We start from the raw sequence: 14,257 nt of genomic DNA, 5'->3' as shown, positions 1-14,257 counted from the left end.
ACCCCATTGTGCTGTGGGTGAGCTGTGTGTTGCCTGGTGACAGGGACCCTTCCTTTCTCTAATTGTGTCTAGTTTGACTGCAACTCCCAAAGATGGACATTCAGGACCTGGGTGTCCCAGAGAAAACTGTCCTTCCTGGAGGTGTGCAGAATGAATCTCTCATGCCTCTTGGGAGGAGAGGCCTGTGCTGGTTGCTCAGAGGGGGCTGTGAGTCCCACGGTCAAAGGGACAGTTCTCAATCACTCCAGTGCTCCCTTGGGACTGGTGGATGGGTTTCTCATCTCTTCCTGACCATCTTTGGTGTCCTTTCTTCTCTGCCCAGCTGATTGTCCTGTGGTCACCACACCTTCCCCGTGGTGGTGCAGGAGGAAGTGGGGGAGTTACCCAGGAACCCCGTGGAACATGGCTCGTTGAGATACAGGAAGGGGAGCCTGGGACAGAGCAGGGGTTCAGAGCTGGAGAGATTCATCCTGACTTACTCCGTGGTCGTGATGGGCTCAGCCCCCCACGTGCTGACATACCCAGGGGTCTGTCCTGAGGGTTTTGACGTGGCCAAGTTGCTCTCTGTAGAGGAGGAACAGGCAGTCACCAGAGAGCCTGTCTGGAGGGACCTTGCTCACACCTGAGAAGGCAGGTGGGGGTGAGTTGTGTTCTTGGATGAAAGAGCAATAATACCCCCTTCTACCGGCAGGGACACAGGAGAGATCTGTCTTCCCAAGGGACACCGGGGGGTAGGTGGCCACATCCTATGTGGTGCCTGTGTGTGACCATCACACGCGCTCTGAGCCCCACGGGGTGCAGCAGGCAGGCAGGTCACAGGGTGCTTCACTGATTCCCGGGGAGTCTGTGGGCCCTCAGGGAGCCGCTGTTCTGTGTCAGCGCTAGGCTTGGCCTAGGATGCCCCACAGAACAGGACAGATGGAGCAGAGGCGGGCATTTAGGGACCAGTGACAGGAAGAGTTGATGAGGATGGAGGGAGGTCACGAGGGCAAAGCGCGCAGTGTGGCGTCGCGTGCACCAGCGCTGCCCTGGGAGATGTCTGTTTAACTGAGCCCAGGGAAGGAGTAGGTGTGTGGGGCAGGAGCTGCCTGCAGAGGGAGTGGTGTTAGGTTGGCGGCTGCCACGTCAGGGAGGAGCTGACACAGTCCGTGTTGGGAGCATGGAGGACGTTGAGGACTTGGGCCGAGGTGACCCTGGTGAGGGTGGACCCTGCTTGGCTATGCGTTCTACTGAGGGAGGTCGGCATCTCCTGGGAAGGCTCCAGGCTGGAGGGACTCTGTCGCCCTCTGGTGGACTGGAAGGGAAGTGTGGGTGGCTGAAGTCCCAGGCCAGGCTGCCTGTTTTATTCCATAAGGATCTGCACGTTTCAAACGAGGTCACACATATGCTATGTTACAGCTCCATCACCTTCCAGCCCTGTGAGTCCCATCTCTGTGGCTCTACGTTCACTGTTATCCCTCTTTCACGATCGGATGTCCCAAACGCAGATTTTTGTCACCTTCTGTGAGTTTGTGTGTGTGTGCAGTAGGCGGCACTGTGTATGCCCTGGGGGCAGTGATGTCTGGGGCTGAGCACTGCACATGGGCTTGGGAACAGAAGACGGAGCAGCAGGGCGGGAGGATCAATGCCAGGGGAGCAGGGACAAGTCATTTTTGTTTTCTCACTCCTAGGGACCAGAACCCAGGTTTCTGACTCCAGGGCGCAGTACCACACGCTGCTGGTGTCCCTGGATGTAAGGAGTGCTCATAGTGTCATGTTGCCTTGGCATTCATTTTTTAAGGTGTAAATTTATTTACCTCATATCAGAGGCAAGCCTTACTCACCATGGCAGTTTTCCATACTGTATCTGGTTCAAGTGACTGCAGTTGGTGGCCAGCGATAAAATCTAAGAGGCATCTCTCTTGCTTGGTGTGCTGGTTTCCTCTCTCTCCATCTACTTTCTTTAAACTGATATTCTGACATTTGGCCTTACATTTAAAGTGACCACTTCTCAATCACAGCGTGATTTCCTGGTCCCAGTGTTTGCTGCTTGCTTTAAACCCATCCGTTAAAACTCCCTGCTGGAAACCTGTCAGATAACACCTGGACTTACTAAAGACATTGGCTTACATTTCTCTTCTCTCCTGCTGCCTGGGCTTGCTGACCTCTGTATCTGTGGTCTCCATGTGTGCCGAGTGCTCTCCAGTGTCTGTAAGTAGTAAAAACACTTACACTTTCACGTTGTGGTTGTATCACTATAGCCTCACACGCCATCCAGGGCCTGACATCGAGGCTGCCCTATGGGATCTGTCCTCATTGAACCCCTGTTGGAGCTCTTGTTTTGGGACCTGCAGTTCTTCTGGAGAGAGGAACTTCCAGCTAACTTGATTGAAAGAGTGATAAGTTTCATGGAAAAACTGGGTCAGATGGCGTATTCATGGGCTTCAGCTGCCATAACAAACACCTTAGCCTGGGTGAATTAAATACTAGAAATCGATTTTTCACAGTTCTGTGAATAATGTGCTATTTTAACCACTTTAAAATGTGCAATAAGTGGAATTAACCACATACACAGTGTTAAGTTACCATCACCACTATTTTTCCTAGAAAATTTTTATCATTTTAAACTGAAACTTTGTATCTTTGAAGCTATAATAACTCCCTGTATTTTCCACCCTAGACCTTAATCATCTCTACTCTCTGTGAATTTGCCTATTATTGATGTTTCATATAAATGGAATTTTATATATATATATATATATATGTTATTTAGTTTCTGACATATTTCACTTAGCATAATGTTTTCAAAGTCCATGCATCTTCCAGTGGATGTCAGAGCTTCATTTCTCTTTATGGCAGATTAACATTCTGTTGTATGTGTGACTACATTTGTTTGTTCATGTGTTGATGAACACTTGGATTGTTTTCATAGTTTATCTTTTGTGATTAATGCTGCAATCAACATTCCCATGCGAGTACCTATATGAGTCTCTGGATTCAATTCTTTGGGTATATACCTAAGAATGGATGCTGTTTCACATGAGAATTCTATGATTAGCTTCTTGAGGAACAATACAACTGTTTCTCCTAGTGGCTGCACATTTTTATAATCTCACCAGCAATGTATGAGGATTCCAAATTCTACATAAGGCTTTCACTTGTTATTTAGCATTTGAAAAGAATGGTAGCCATATTTGTAGGTTTAGTGTGGGATCCCATTGTGGCTTTGACTTTGTATTTTCCTAATGACTAATGATGTTGAGTTTCTTTTCATGTCCCTCTTGATGATTTGCATATCTTCTTTGAAGAAATGTCTATTTGCGTCCTTTGCCCATTTATATAAATTGGGTGGTTTATCTCTTTGTTATTGAGATGTAGCAGTTCTTTATATATTCTGGGCATGAAACCATTGTCTCTGTGATTTGCAACTGTTATGTCTCATTCTGTGTTTGGTCTTTTTATTTTCTTGATAATATCCTTTGATGCACAAAAGGCTTGCATCTTTAGCCCAATTTATCTCTTTTTCCTTTTTCTTTCTCATGCATTTGGGTCACACCTGAGAATCCATTGCACATTTGAGGTCATTAAGTTTAACCCTTATGTCTTTTTCTAAGATGTTTTGGTGGTTATAGATCTTATAATTAACTCACTCATCCATTTTTAGATAATTGTTTGATATGGATGGAAGTATAGTTCTCTAAGTTTATTGTTTTGCATGTGGTTAGTTAGTTGTTTCTGCACCATTATTTGAGAGGAGGATTGTTCCTCCATTAAATTATTTTGACACCCTTATACAAGAGCAATGAACTATAAGGGTGAAGGTTTATTTCTGGACTCTCAATTCTATCCCTTTGGTCCCTATTTGTATTCTTATGCCAGCAGCTTCTGTTTTTAGTACTTGTAACGTTTTGTGAGATTTCAAATAAGAAATTTCAAGTTCTGCAATTTATTTTGGGAAAATTGTTTTGGCTCTTTCAGGGGTACTTTTAAAAGCAAGGAGGCCAGTGTTTTACAATTGGAAAGCCTTTTCTGTCGTCTTTCAGAGGGGAATTTTGCAGTCTAGGGATCTTTTCAGGAACTTTATCACAAGTAGGTAAATTATCACCACTTCCTTTGCTGAGATACTGGGTAAAAATGTGTGTTGCCTCCCGTTGAGGAATTGAGAGACCCTGGAAGCACTTGCTTATGTGGTGAGGGACAGTGAGCTCCTTAATGAGGGGCACAGAAGACATTGCTTTGGGATACGATGTTGTCAGGGGAGCTGTGTGCCTCTACTTCTTTATTTTTTGTATGGTTTAGATCTCTGCTGGACACACTAGATAGTGAAATATTTGTTCATTCTCTTGGCTCTGGTTTGGTTGACCTGTCAGCTGGAGCTGGAGGACATGCGTGGCAGGTGAGTAACCCCCATGGGAAAGAGCAGGGCGCAGTAGAGTGGAAGCAGCTGAGACCCAGAGAAGCCAGTGAGGTCTGACTCTTAGAAGCCAAAGATCAGCAGGTGGGTGTCCTCAGGGGCAAATGGACTGCACTGGTACCCATTCCAGTGGACTGGAGAAAGGTAAGAGGCTTTGGATATTCCGTTTTCTCTCTCAGCTCTTCAGCAGGAGATTTGGGCCCTGGGCTGGTACTGTCCTGCAGCAGACGCAGGTTGGACAAGAATGGCTGCATATCAGGCCTAAGTCCATGTCATCCCCTTAGACATTGCCACTGAAGATGGAGAATTTTGTTCAGAGGCCCAGCCTGGGCACATGGGAGGAAAAACCTTATGAAAATTAATTTAAGAAAACAGTATGCATGCTTTATTCTTCTGGAATAATTATTAATATCATGTTTTACAATGTGTCTCTTACAGGAATGGTGAGAATCATCTACATAATGTAGGTTTTACGTGGTCTTTTCTATAATTGCAGCTTTCACATGCTCTTATCGAAGTCATTTCCTTTGGGAACATACAAACAGAATCTCTGTGTTCATTTCTACTAGGAAATCTTTATACAGGGTGGAGAGAGTCACATTTCCTAATGAGAGATGGAAAGCATCTGATTACCAGAAAAAGTGTCCAAATTCTGTTGCTATGATCATGGTGCTGCAGGTGGAGGTCAGTTTAAGGAGGTGTCAGGCAAAGGAATTTTGAAAGTTGTTTTTATTGTTTTTTGTTTGTTTGTTTGTTTTGTTTGTTTGTTTTTTACAAAACCATGGGTAGAAGCCACCACCTGGACCCACCACACGTTGGAATGGATGAGAGACAGAAATGGAGCTCAATAAATTGAGAATGAAATCCAGGTGTGGGGAAGAGGTTTGAGAGGTCAACGGGTGTGAGAGGTGAATGGGTGAATGATGAGAATGTTCAAAACATCTTCTTTCTCCATAATAAGAGAGCATTTAGACCCCAGAGTCAGACAGTGTCCAGGCCAGGGGGAGCAGGATGTTGTCAGTTCTCCTGGGCAAAAGTGAGACTCCAGCAGTGTTCAGTTACCTCATCCAGTTTGGGATTTATTCCTATTTAAAAAATGATCTAACAGTATACAATTTTGAAAATATACAAAAATCTCTATGCTACCATTCATAGATAGACAAGATGGCCCTAAGATGGTGAGAGAATCAGAATGGGGTTTGTGTTTACATTGTGTATTTTTTTCTCCCAATATCTACAGAATTCCCTACATCAATTTTTTAACATAACCCAGTGGGTGTCATTCCCTTTCACAGTTATAGAGATTTCCAGTTCACGGTTACAGGCCCTTGGAAAACCCACACCCTTTCTGCTGTGAGGTACAGGCAGCCATGTGGCATCACCTCTAAACATGCCTTCTGGGACATCAAATTGCTGATTAAGTAAAATTCATTTCAGTAGATATTGAAGACCTCCATTTTACCCCTCTCACACTTGTAATTCTTCTACCAAGAGGTGATGGATTTTAGTGGTGATTTGCTTTTACAGACTAACGTAGATTAATACTTCTGCCAGGGATAAATTTTTCATTGGGAAAAGCATTTGGCAAAGTCTGGAGACATTGCTGGTTGTTAGAGCTGGGGGAGGGGGTCCTGCTGGCCTTGAGTGGGTAGAGTCCCTAGATAGTGTTGAACATTCTAGAACTCACAGAGCCCCACCAGCATGACCACTACAAAGTTCAAAGCTAAGGAGCAGTGGAGAGCCCTGATGTGCCTCCTCTAGCTTCCCTGGACCTTTCTACCTTCTCCTTTCATCAGTCTCTACCACTTTCTCACCTCAGCTTGCTCCTTGAACCTTAGTGCCCTCTGCTTGAACTTTCCCTTAGTTTAAGACCTGCTATAATCTCTCAACTTCCTTGGCCCCTTTCTGATCCTTAGCAGGGTGTCCTCTAGAGGGGATCCTCAGCTTTCCTGGAGCTTCCCAGGATCCAAATACCCCTGCCCTGTGTGGGCACCAGGGATATGGCCATGTGCCTGTGTCCCTAAAGGTCCTGTCACTCAGGACTTTTGTGTGAGAGCAGCTGTGGTGATATTACCCTCCCCTACATTTCTTGGAATATAAAAATATGTACAAACCTTGGACAGTAAAATTTCTTAATGCATGTCAAAATTTAAAATATATATATTTTGGCCTCCCAAACTTTACTGGGAAAAATTTATCACACTACCAGTCATGAAAAATGCCACCTAATCAGGGTTATTCACTGTATTATTGTTTAACAGCAAAATATTGGGAACAACCTAGACTTTCACCGGTACGATGCTAATTCAACAGATTACCTTATATCTACACAATAGAATATGATGCAGCTGTATAAAAAGTATACAATCTGTTAGCTATTCATATGAAAACACCTCCATGTTCTATTTTAATTATAGCATCTAAACATCACAGAATAAGATGCAGTTTTTGTACTAGATCTCACCTTAGAACATTATTTTTACTGCTTTTTTTGTTTGTTTGTTTAATTTAAAGAACGAGTGTCTCACTCCCATACCCAGGCTGAAGTGCAGTGGCGACATCATAATTGACTGCAGCCGCAACCTTGTGAGCTCAAGCGATCCTCCTGCCTCAGCCTCCTGAGTAGCTGGAATCACAGGCACATGCCCCCTTGCCTAGCTAATTTTTTGTGTTTGTTTCTGTAGAGATGGGGTTTCACCCAGGCTGTTGAAATCCCAGGCTTTTTTCAAACTTCTGGGCTCAAGGGATCTACCCACTTTCACTCCCAAAATGATACTTGAATTACAATCAAGTGTCACCCCACCTGATTCTGCCCTTTTCTTTTTTTTTTCAAATTGGACTGCAGTCTACTCATGCATCTCTTTACCCATCAGGGGATTTCTACTTTTTCCTCAATTTCTCTACCATATGTCTATGCCAAAATCCAGATGTATTTGCCTTTGTTTAGAATTAGATTTTTTTTTTTTTAAAGGGAAGGCTTACGAATTGTCTCCTAGCTGATTTTCAGGATTCTAATCTTCACTGTCTAAGACGTATGTTTGCATTTCCAGATATTGATTGCAGTCATTTGCAGGACATTTAAAGCCTACCAATGCCGGAACCATCCCTCAAGTGTATCTGATTTAGCTGATGTGTGGTGTATCGCAGGGATTGGTTGTTTAAAAATGCTTTCAAGGGAAAGGGTTATTTTGCAGTGGAGGAACTTTAGCCCAGTGATCAAAGTTAACGTCCCCAGTAATCAGCGATAATGACATCTAGGGCATTCTAATATAATGGATGGAGAAGGTGCAGCATCATCTCTGTGGTATTCTTCTACAAACTGTATAACCTGAATTTAATCATGAGAAAATATTAGAAAAGTCCAAACTGAGGGTCTTGCTACAAAATAAGTAACCAATACTCTTCAAAATTGTGAAGCTCTTAAAGGTAAATCCTAACTTTCCCATATTAAAGGAGACTGAGAAAACATTACAATGAAGAGCAATATGTGATACTAGATTGGCTCCTGGTCCAGAAAAAGATGTTAGTCAGAAGATAGAGGGGATTTGGATAAGGTCTGTACAGACATTCATTTTACAGTGTTAATAATCATTTATTGATTTTCATTATTAGGTGCATATCTATAACGTTAATATTTGGGGAAGTTGAATGAAAAGCGTATGAGGACTTTGCATATTTTTGGAACACTTTAGAAAGTCTGAAATTATTTCAAAATAAGGAAAGAAAAGAAATATAGATCTTTTAGGTATTTCTATTAAGTTTCCAAAGTTGAAGATCATTTCCCAACTTCTCTTGCCTAATACTGGTCAGAGTAATCTTCCTGGAAATGCTGTTTGTCATGTTTGTGACCTACTCAAAGCTTTCCAGTGACTTCTCTTATCTGTAGGATGAAGTTCCCATTACGTAGGCTGCCATTCAGTGTCCTCATAGCATGGCCCTAATCTCCCTTTTTTTTTGATCTGTGTTGAAACTCCTGACCAACATTTTACTTTCTTATGGCAAAACTTGTTCAAATTTTTCTTGCTTGTCTGAAGCCCTTCCCTGTCTTCTCAACTGTGAGACTTCAGTCAAGGTGGTGGGAAATATTTCAGAAGAAAAATTATAAAGATAGTTATAGCAAATAGTCACAAACCTTCTTGGATGTCTGGGGGTTTGCATTGGTTCAGTAAAAGGTTTGGCTGAAGGCAGCTGAATTATCTTAAAAGCTTAGGGCATTGATACACAGGAATGTAGAGGAGTTTATCTAAATAGCTTGTTTACTCAGGGGTCCTAAAACCAACACTTAATCTTATGCTGGGGGAACTACTCTTGGAGAGGTTGGCAATGTCAGTTACCTTGTAGTGGTGTTTACTCAAGACCTTTGTCATTTAATCTATACTAAATAAATGCAAACTTCACTGGCTGATCAGGGCCGCTGCTGTTAACTCTTTACCTGACCCTTCTAGGTATCCATGAGTGACTCGGCCAGCTAGCCTGCTCTTTCACTGGATATTAGTGTCTGAGTGTATTTGTTCATCCATTGCTGGGTCAGAGTCTGCCGGTTGGACCCAGACAGTTGGTGCCCCATGTGAGGACTTGGCATGTTGGTGCCCAGGTCTGAGGTATACCTGCAAATAATCATGACAGAACCTTTTAAAACTAAGAAGACTGTGCAGTTGGTAAGCCCGTAAGTCGATAAGTCAGTAAGTCAGTAGGTCATCAGTGCCTGCTTGGGATGTCCAATTTTGAGGAAATTGTTCAGGGTAGGCTTTTTATCACAGGACAACTGTTATCAGCACAACAGGAGCACTATCTAAAAGTATTCAAACAGCTGCTTAAAGCCACTGGAACCTCGGTTTTGAAGGCTCAATTAAGGGACCTAATGCAAATTGTATCACTTAACCCATGGTTCCCGAAAGAAGGTAAACCAGACTTAGAGCTTTGGGAACAAGTGGGTAGAAATCTTTTTTGTTTTTGTTGTTGTTTGAGACAGATACAAGAAACGGGAAAGGTGGAGATGTGGGAGTTCAGTCAGGTTGGTGGAAATGATTTTAGAGGAAAAATTATAAAGATAGTTATAGGAAATAGTCACAAACCTTCTTGGAAGTCCAGGGAGGTTGCATAGCTTCAGTAAAAGATTTGGCTGATCCCATTACTGGGTATATACCCAAAGGATTATAAATCATGCTGCTATAAAGACACATGCACACGTATGTTTATTGCGGCACTATTCACAATAGCAAAGACTTGGAGACTTGGAATCAACCCAAATGTCCACCAGTGACAGACTGGATTAAGAAAATGTGGCACATATACACCATGGAATACTATGCAGCCATAAAAAAGGATGAGTTCGTGTCCTTTGTAGGGACATAGATGCAGCTGGAAACCATCATTCTCAGCAAACTATCGCAAGAACAGAAAACCAAACACCACATCTTCTCACTCATAGGTGGGAAGTGAACAATGAGATCGCTTGGACTCGGGAAGGGGAATATCACACACCGGGGCCTATCACGGGGAGGGGGGAGGGTGGAGGGATTGCATTGGGAGTTATACTTGATGTAAATGACAAGTTGATGGGTGCTGACGAGTTGATGGGTGCAGCACAGCAACATGGCACAAGTATACATATGTAACAAACTTGCACGTTATGCACATGTACCCTAGATCTTAAAGCATAATAATAATAATTTTAAAAAATGCAAAAAAAAAAAAAAAGATTTGGCTGAAGGCAGCTGAATTCTCTTAAAAGGTGTAGATACTTAGAATTGTAGAGGAGTTTATTCAAGTGGTCTTAAGAACAACCTTTGATTATCTTCAGGAGGTCGGTAATGTCAATTACCCTCTAGTGGTGTTTACTTAAGACGTTTGTCATTTAATCTGTAGTAAATACATGCAAACTTAGCTGGCTGATTGGGGCCACTGCTGCTAACTCTTTTCAGGAACTTTCTGGGTATGGGTGAGTGGCTCCAGGCCCAGCCCGGGATATTTGTGTCTGAGTATATTTTTTCATCCGTCACTGGGTCAGGGTCTGCTGGTCAGACTCAGACACTCAACCTCCTTAATTGTTTGTTTCCTAAGGCCCATTTCCGACCCTGTCTCTTTATTGACATCTGTATAGTTATTTCTGTTAGAAGCAGCCAACTTTCCTTTCTTTGAATTCTGGTAGGTACAATTGTGTTGAGTGAAATATGAGTTTTATTTTATTATTATTTTAGAAAAAAGAAACTAATTTATTCTGCTCATTAAAAGTTTTCTTGTCAGAACAAATCTTAAAATTTTGATTGGAAGGATTAGAGAATAAATTGTTGATGTTTGAAATTCATTGTATTTTTTTTTTAAATGCCTATTTTAGTTTCAGAGGTCAGGTGGAGGTCTGTTATGTAGGTAAACCCATGTCACGGGGGTTTGATGTACAGATTATATCATCAATTAGGTACTAAGCCTAATATTCAATGATTATTTTTTCTTCTCTTGTTTTGCCTCCCACCCTCCACCCTCAAGTAGGTCCTGGTGTGTGTTGCTCCCATCTCGTCCATGTGTTCTCATTATTTAGTGCCAACTTTTACATGCAATATTTCATTTTCTGGTTCTTGCATTAGTTTGCTAAGGATATTATCCTCTAGCTTCATTGATGTTCCTGCAATAGTCAAGATCTCTTTTTTTTTTTTTTTTTTATGGATGCATAGCATTCCATGGTATATATATACCACATTAAAAAAAATCCAGGTTCCATTGATTGGCATTTAGGTTGAATCTATGTCTTTTCTATAGCAAATAATGCTGCAATGAAAATTTGTGTGCATGTGTCTTTAGGGTAGAATGGTTTATATTCCTCTGGGTATATAACCAGTAATGAGATTGCTGGGTCAAATGGTAGTTCTGTTTTTAGCTCTTTGAGGAATTGTCACACTGCTTTCCACAATTGTTGAACTAATTGACACTGCCACCAACAGTGTATAAGCATTCCAGTTTCTCTGCAACTTTGCCAGCATGTTATCTTTTTTTTTTTTATACTAGCCATTCTGATTGGCGTGAGATGGTGTCTTGTTGTGGTTTTGACTTATATTTCTCTAATGATCAGTGATATTGAACTTTTTCATGTGCTCTTGGCCACATGTATAACTTCTTTTAAAAAGTGTCTCTCCATGTCCTTTGCCCACATTTTAATGTTTTTTTTTTTTTTTGTAAATTTATTTAAGTTTCGTATAGATGCTGGATATCTGACCTTTGTCAGATGCATAGTTTCTAAATATTTTCTCTCATTTCTTGGGTTGCCTGTTCACTCTGTTGATAGTTTCTTTTGCTGGAAGTGTGAGTTTTAGATTCAGAAATATGTGAGTCTGAATCCTGGTTCCACCTTTAATGGACTTTGAGATAAGGGACAATTTCATTGATATTTTGGGATAGAGGGATAATAGTAACTGATTAAAGGGTCATTGTGAGCATTATATGAGGTGCAAACGTATAGGTCCCCAGGGCATAGCAGGTTTTTTCCTCTTCATTTTCATCTTCATCTTAAGATGTATATTCTCTCATAAAACAAGGTCACATCAATTATAACTTGAGGTGTGCAATCTAAGTCTAGCTCCTAAAACTAAAGTCTGTTAGATTTCACACTGATGATGCTTTTTCTTTTATGTACAGAATAAAGACAAGATGAGACCAAATATTCATCCCCCTACTTGTCTCTTCCTACCTGTCTTCCCTCCTTTAAGAACATGTATAAATTCCAGGCCTCCTGAAAACCTCCTCAAAGACATAACAAGCCATAGAGTGTTTTTATAACTTGTGTTTTTCCAGGGTTTGCCCTCAAGCTCTGGTCCAATAAACCTCAATTGATTCAGAAACTTGAATCAGGCACTCAATTTAGTTAACATTTTGCCAACCATGAAGGGGTCCTCTTAATGGAGTTTACAAACTTTGACCTGCAGGGCTTCTTCTATTGTTCATGCTAAGTACCATCTATAGAGCTTTAGTTCTGAACAATTGTGTGACTTTCTGAGAATTGGATCCTACTTTTTCTTGAGGTCCCTGCTTTCTCTGATTTTTTTTTTTTGTTTGAGATCTGAGTTTTGTTTTTTCATGGAACTCCTCTCCTCATGGGGCTTTGCTCACTTCCTAAAAGGAACATGAGTTTCCTGTTCCTGTGACAATGGAGAGCAGACTACAGCTTGGCCTGCTCAACTAAGGAGCTGGTTTGGGGTTTTGTTTTAGAATTTGGTAGCTGCAGGATAAGGCTTATTACGACTTCATTGTAACCTCTCCTTATGCTTACAGTGTTCAACAGTTTGTAAATAGTGCAATTGCTATTTGTGGTTTTTGGTTTTAATCATTCTTCTTTTGGATTTGACCAATTCTTCACCCTGTCTAATGTCCAAAACCCTTTCCCTTGGTCAAATCCAAATCTAACAGGAGCTCTACATTATGGTGAAGCAGGCCTTTAAATTGGCTAAAGTTCTGTAACTGCAGAACATCCAATTCCACCTCTAGAAACACCTGTTAGTTGAAGAAAATAAGAATATTTGTAACCCACGATATATTGCTTTGATAAATTTTGACGTGTCTGTCAGAGGGCCAGCAAATAGAAGTGGCCCTGCAGAGTTACCTTTTGTGGAAAAAAATCTACATCATAGAGAATCATTAGTAATTCAGGCATGTCTTCCCTTATCTGGATCTGAGAGAAATGGACTGAATCTGATACTTTAAAGATAAAAAAAATTAGCATTGATTTTTCTCTGAGGGCTGCTACCTGCAAGGTTTCATTGACACAAGACCAGCTTTGCACACTCAACTTCCTTTCTTTCTCCCTTGACCTGTATTACCACTAAAACCTGATTTACTGCCATAACTTCATTTTGGACATGCAGAAATGCAGAAAAATAATCAGCCAGTTAAAGGGTAAAAATGTATTCGTCTCAAGTTTCCTGGCTTCTCTCTGTGCATTCTTTCCAGTTGGAGGATAAAAATCACTGTTTCCTTCACCAAAATTTGATCAATGGGAGAAGATTTGTGTTGGACTAGTCTTGGTGTATTAATTCTGGTGTACTTTTTAGCGATGTTGAGGTATGAATATTTTGATTGCTTAATCTATTTCCTCCCAGGAATAGTCTTTTCCTTTATCTCTTTCTTTCAGTGTTGTTCATAAAGGGAGGTACTGGATAAACTTTTCTCTCATCTTGTCATATGTCCTTGAGGGCTTGATTTGTGACCGAGACAGAGCACTCACTCTTGGTCTCCACCATCAGGAGGAGGAATCATTTTTGAGTCACATTAGGTGACCAGCCTTAACATGGCTGAGAACCTGAGGGTTTTTTATTTTTTCTTTTGTTTTCCAAATGTGTTAAGCTCCCAGGAGGGCTTGTCATAAGAAGTCCCATCCATCATGGCCTTTTGTCAACCCAAGTCTTATTGCTTGGATAGGGCAGTGCAAAAAGAGCCTTTTGCTTGCCTAAGCCGATTCCTGACAGTACATATTTTATTTTGTTGAGGTGGGGGACAAGATCATTGGGATTGGTTTTAAAATTTGTATCTTTTTTTAAGATTGCACTTTTAAGTTCTGGGATACATGCGCAGAACCTGCAGGTTTGTTACATATGTATACAAGTGCCATTGTGTTTTGCTGCACCCATTAGCCCATCATCTACATTAGGTATTTCTCCTAAAGCTATCCCTCCCCTAGCCCCCCACCCCTCAACAGGCCCCAGTGTATGATGTTCCCCTCGTTGTGTCCACATGTTCTCATTGTTCATCTCCCACTTATGAGTGAGAACATGCGGTGTTTGATTTTCTGTTTCTGTATTAGTTTGCTGAGAATGATGGCTTCCAGCTTCATTCATGTCTCTGCAAAGGACATGAACTCGTCATTTATTATGGCTGCAT

General features: G+C 41.5%; 1 long non-coding RNA gene across 1 annotated transcript in view; it reads left to right on the top strand.

Moving 5' to 3' along the window:
- The window catches only part of LOC103247067 (uncharacterized), an 81,052-nt gene that overhangs the window by 43,191 nt on the left and 23,604 nt on the right, over positions 1 to 14,257 (top strand). The gene's annotated exons all lie outside the window — the stretch shown is intronic.

Source organism: Chlorocebus sabaeus, chromosome 6 (genome assembly GCF_047675955.1).
Source record: "Chlorocebus sabaeus isolate Y175 chromosome 6, mChlSab1.0.hap1, whole genome shotgun sequence".
NCBI lineage: Eukaryota > Metazoa > Chordata > Mammalia > Primates > Cercopithecidae > Chlorocebus > Chlorocebus sabaeus.
Note: the sequence above shows the minus strand (reverse complement) of the source record. Positions and strands in the feature narration are given on the sequence as shown.